General features: G+C 39.8%; 1 non-coding gene across 1 annotated transcript; it reads left to right on the top strand.

The window, feature by feature from the left end:
* Positions 1–5,569: 5,569 nt before the first annotated feature.
* Positions 5,570–5,675, top strand: LOC121978960. Its single transcript, XR_006111270.1, has one exon. It is a non-coding gene; the product is annotated as a small nucleolar RNA R71 (small nucleolar RNA).
* The last annotated feature ends 446 nt before the right edge of the window (positions 5,676–6,121 follow it).

Raw genomic sequence — 6,121 nt, 5'->3', positions numbered from 1 at the left:
CACGGCCCCATGACACGGCCATGTCCAGTTCCTTCTCTGCCAAAGCTGCACGGCCGTGTGACTCACACGGCCAGGACCCTTCTGCTCTCTGGAAATGCTACACGGCCGTGTGATGCACACGGCCAGGACCCTTCTGCTCTCTGGAAATGCTACACGGTCGTGTGGTGCACACGGCCACCACCTGCTTGGCCTCTGGAAACCTCACACGGCCGTGTAGATCTACACGACCATGTAAGGCATCTGCTCTAATTTCTTCAAATCAAGACACGGCCGTGTGAGATTCACACGGCCATGTCCTCTTCCCTTCCTGTTAAAACAACACGGCCGTGTGTGGTACACGGCCTGATGCTCTCTCCCTTCAATTCCTTCCAAGCTTGCCCGAGGACGCATAATCTTCACCAATTTCGACTCCTGTGCACAGAAAATGCACAAAAAGCAGATCTCCGAACCAAAAGAGTAAATATGGTAAAAGGAAAGCTGGAAGTATAAAAATGCATATATCAAGCATGCTCAAAGTATGTAAATGTGCGTAAAAACATGCATAAAAGAGTATATAATCTACGCACATCACAGCCCCAGACTTAAACCTTTGCTTGTCCTCAAGCAAAATGCTGCAGTCTAAATTCATATGTTCTACAACACATTCATAAACCTAGTGCACTTTCCTAACTCTATCAAAAAGTTTCATTAACAAGCGTGATCATAGAAACAAGTAAAGTATGGTTCAAGCATAAGAATCTTGTGCACAGTGTAAAAGTAACTCAACACCCTTCAAGTTTCAACCATGTCCTAGTCAAGTCGTCATCAAATTTGAATTCCTAATGTTTCCAGTGAAAGACAAGTAACCAGTGATAGGCACTTACTCACCATTCACTTGGTTCATATTTCTCAACTAACCCAAGGTCTCAAAGGTGTGCTCAATCTCAAGGGAAGCTAAGCAGTCATTTCCCCAGTAACCTAACTCGGTCTCAAAGGGGTGACTTGCTAGATTCCACTCATGACAACTATTTTTTATATCCCTTATTTTTTTTTTATAAGTGTTTGCATTGTGCAAAACTTATTCACAAATGTACTTTTAGCACACATGTTGGGATATTTTGATTTTTCCAAATGAGCTTTAATGATTTGAGCCTCATCCAGTAACCAAAATGAAAGTTGAGAAATCACCATGGAAACCAAGTACTAAGCAAACAAGATGAATCATGACTATTTCAATGACATCAACTATTCAAGCATCAAGCACAAGTGTAGTGAAGATAAAATCCTTAAGGTTGAACCAAAACTAAAACTCATCACCATAAGATTCTTAGCTTATTAATGCTTCCCAAGATAGAAAAAAGAACTACACAAAGTTTACTACTAGCATCATTCGAACATCATGAATCAAGACAATAATCGTGCTAACATTTCACTTGAATCCAAGAAAGCATATAAGTGAAGATTTGATGTTCTCAAAAAAAATTTTGCCATGATTATTTCAAAAATAAGCAAAATAAAGAAACAAGCAATGAAAATAAGAACCAACATGAAAAACTAACAAAAACTAAAAACTGAAAACCAAACTAAACAGTACATGACACCCCCCCAGACTTAAACTTTTCATCGTCCCGATGAAATCAATATGGTGGAGGAGGTGGAGGTGGACGAGGGAAAGGAGGTCTATGACGTGGTTGGCCAATAGGAAAACTAGGAAAACCTGGAATCTCACCCAAGGATCTATGATACTCATATAAAGCATCTACTTGTTGGCTAGTAAGCATCATGCTCTACATAAAATCTCTCATCCTAGCCTGATCAGTATCATAATCCTGCACAAACTCAGCCACTTGACCTTGAAAATTCCTCGTAAACTAAAAATGATTTTGTACCTCCCTAAACTGATCATCAGATAAAGAGAAGCGCCCCTCCAACATTTTTCGTTGGGCATCTTGCTTCTCATGAAGTGATTCTAGAGACGTACGAAAATCTGAAAAATCAAACCTAGAAGATCCCGTGCCATATGCAAAAGAATGCCTAGCGGGCTCCATAAAACTAGAAGGCTGCGGGTGTCCATATGACGAGGGCTCATGATGTGGCTCAGTGTCTCCAGGTATAGAAGGGTTATCCTCAAAATCTAACTCAGAAATTACCCAATTAGCCGGGTTACGAATAGTAGTTCGTTCAGGAAAAGGAAGGGGTAAAGGAGAACCACTCCTCCTAGGAAATGCGAAACCATTCCCATCCCGAACGATCATTTTCATAGCAAGACATGCATCAATGTCAATCATGTCATTACCATGAATTATTTCCAACCCATCAACATTAAGATTTAAATTATAAGCTATTCGGGTAATCAAACCACCAAAAACAATTGATCCCGATGATGCCCTAGCAGATCTTAATAAGGTTTGAACAAAATGAAAACCAGAATCAAATTCAACCTTATAAAGCATAGCCCATAAAGCATAAAGCTCTATCTTTTTAACCACCCCATCACTCTCTCCCCTACCAAAAATAGTTCTACCCATGACTCTATGTAGATACCTAAAGATGGGGTTTTGCATATGGGAGGCCTTAGCTCTTGAAGGCTCATAAGGTTGATCTAACCCAGTTATTGCATTCCAAAAATGATTCCAATTAAACCTTGGATCAAACCTACGAGGGCTACCGGTGGTTAATCCAAAACAAGAATTAAAGTCACTAAATGCCCATAGAAATTCTTGATTCATTAGTCTAAATGAGATTTTTCCAAAATAATCATCTTCATTAGTAAAATGGACATCCAATGAACTTAAAAATTCCAAAACAAGACGAGGATATGTAGGCAAATGTGTGTACATAATATCACTCCAATCCAAAAATCCAATCATCAAATCTACATCTTCCCTAATTCCAAGCATATCAAGAACAGTTGGGTCCATATATCTAGTACACACTATCTTTCTATTGACAAGAATTGCAAATCTAGTTACTTGATCATCATTTCTAAACACAATATTGAATTCATTGTCATTACCTTCGTTGCGTGAAGTCCTTTTGCCTTTGCCCTTCACTGGTTGTTTCCCTTTGTCCCTTGATGGCTCCTTCTCTTTGTCTCCACTGGATCCACCACCTCCTTTGCGAAGTTTCTTCAAAATATTGGACATCTTGATGAGTTTAGATAGGGGAAGAATTATCTAGGGTTGGAAAAATGGAACTCAAAGAACAAAACTTCAAAGAGCAAAGATCTTAGGTTAGGAGAACAAAAAGTCCAAGTCTTAGAGAGGAGGAGAATCCGGATCTAAGAGATCTTGAGAGATTAGAGAGGAGTTTTTAAGAGATTGAGAGAGAAAGATATGTTTTGGAGAGTTGGGGGTGTGCGGAACACGGCCAAGATCTGGCCGTGTAAGGTAGAAAGAGGACTTTAATAACTCTCCTACACGGGCCGTGCAGATCCACACGGCCTCTCCATCTTTCTTCTCGGGATTCTTTACACGGCCGTGTTTGAGGCACGACCTCTCCATCTTTCTTCTCGGGATTCTTTACACGGCCGTGTTTGAGACACGGCCTAGACCTTTTTCTCCTCGGGAGATCCTACACGGCCGTGTCTGGATGACACGGCCCAAACACTTCCCTTCTCTGCAACCTTTGCCTGGCCGTGGGCTCTGTTTTGCACCTAACCTGAAAACAAAATCAAAAGAATGCATCAAACTAAAAGAAATTAAAATACAAATCAAAACTAACTAAAAGAACCCTTGGGTTGCCTCCCAAGAAGTGCTTGTTTAAGGTCTTTAGCTCGACCAAACTTGATCATTCACTTCTTTTCCTCGCCCTTGGAGGACAGATATACTTTTCATTTTTGTTGGGAGATCTTCTCCCAACATCTCCCACCACATTGTCTCCTTCATTTGGTGGCCTTCCATGAGGATGGAAATTCCATTCCTCAAGTTTATAAATGTTTGTCCTGCTACAAGCATTTAAAAGAGACGAGACATGGTTAGAGATATTATATAAATCATATTCCAACCTTTCCTTACCAATTACCAAAGAAAGCTTATGATTTTTGACATCAATTATAGCTCCAGCTGTAGCAAGGAAAGGTCTTCCTAATATGATAGGAATCCTGGGGTCCTCTTCCATGTCCAACACGACAAAATCTGTGGGAATAACATTCCCATCCATCTCTACTGGCACATCTTCTATAATACCCAAAGGGTACCTGCAGGAATGATCGGCAAGTTGAAGTGCCATAGTAGTAAGTTTAATATTTTTGAGACCTAATTTATTACAAATTGAATAGGGAATGAGGCTAACACTTGCCCCCAAATCACAAAAAGCTTTTTCAAAAAATTCTTTTCCTATGTTGCAAGGAATATAAAAGCTCCCTGGGTCCTTTAATTTTGGGGAAGTGTTCTTCTCCAAAATAGCACTACATTCCTCACTAAGCGCAATGGTCTCAACCTCTCCTCTTCTTCTCTTGTTTGACATGAGATCCTTCAGGAATTTGGCAAATCTAGGCATTTGAAGAATACCATCAATAAGAGGTACCTCTACACAAATTTCCTTAACTTTTTCTAAAAACTTGCCAAATTCTTCATCTTTCTTGAGCATTGTAAGTCTTTGAGGAAAAGGGACAGCTTTACTCTGATGGTTTAGTGGAGGAGTCTCTTCAACCTCAATGGTACTCCCCTCATTAGCTTGAATCTGATTTGGTATAAGAGGAGAGAGCTCTTCTTCTTTTTGTATCCCTTTTGGAGCAGTCACTTGGGAGTCTCCCAAGGTCCGTCCGCTCCTAAGCTCGATTCTATTGCAATGCTCCATAGGATTCACATCAGGTTTTCCTGGAAGTTGTCCTGGTGCTCTGGATGATGAGGAAGCTAGTTGGGCAATTTGACTATCCTGGATCTTTTGATGCTTTTCAGAATTATCCATTCTCTGAATGAGCTTTGCTAAATCTTGCTTCATTTCATTCTGACTTGAGATAATTTCTTCAAGCATCTTTTCAATATTTGACTTTGGTAAGCCTTGAGAAGATAGATGTTGAAAATTTTGTTGCCCAGCTTGAAAATCTGGTCTTACCCCCATAGATGGTCCTTGATCTTGATTATTTCTGTAAGAAAAATTGGGATGGCTCTTCCATCCAAGGTTATAAGTATTTGAGTATGGGTTGTTCTGCCTTTGATTGTAACTCATGATTGCATCACATTGTTTCAGTTGATTGATTTGTGCAGTGATAGCTCCCAATGGACATGAGTCATTTGAGTTCTCTGAACTCCCACATACTTCACAAGATGTACTAATAGCATTGACCATATTAGCACTAGTCCCCATATTCTCAAATTTCTTTGTAAGAGCGTCTAATTTTGCAGACAAAAGAGTGACTGCATCTACATCAAACTTCCCTGATGCTTTAATTGCTGGGTTTACAGAAGAATAGCCACCACTTCTTTCATTTGCCCATTGATGATGATTTTGTGCTACACTGTCAATAATTTCTTCAGCTTCATCTAAACTTTTATTCATAAGTGCCCCTCCAGCAGCTGAATCAAGGGACACTTTGGTATGATAGTTGATACCATTATAAAAAGTGTACAACACTAACCATCTTTCCAACCCATGATGTGGGCATTGTCTGAGCATACTATTATATCTATCCCATGCGTCAAAAAGAGATTCTAAGTCAGTTTGCTTGAAGCTTGCAATTAAATTCCTCATATGAGCTGTTTTGCTTGGTGGATAGAATTTATCAAGAAACTGTTGCTCACACTGCTCCCAAGTGGTGATGCTATTAGGGGCCAAAGAATTCAGCCATTGCTTTGCTCTATCTCTTAAAGAAAACCCAAATAATAACAATCTAACTGCTTCTGAAGGAACTCCATTCATTTTCATGGTACTACATATTTCATAAAAGACCTCTAAGTGTTGATTGGGGTCTTCATGAGGTCCTCCACCAAATTGGTTCTGCTGCACCATAGATATAATTGCGGGTTTGATCTCAAAGTTATTAGCTTCCACTGAAGGTCTTGAAATACTAGATCAAAAACCTCTTGCATAAGGTGCTGCATAATCCTTGAGTGGTCTATTCGCCATGTTCAAATGTTCCTGTTCTTCAATTTGCCTTTGCAGAATTCTTCTTTTATGGAAAGTTCTGTCAATCTCAGGG

The sequence above is a fragment of the Zingiber officinale genome, chromosome 4B (assembly GCF_018446385.1).
Source record: "Zingiber officinale cultivar Zhangliang chromosome 4B, Zo_v1.1, whole genome shotgun sequence".
NCBI classification, from domain to species: domain Eukaryota; kingdom Viridiplantae; phylum Streptophyta; class Magnoliopsida; order Zingiberales; family Zingiberaceae; genus Zingiber; species Zingiber officinale.
This window is presented reverse-complemented; position numbering and strand designations above follow the sequence as displayed.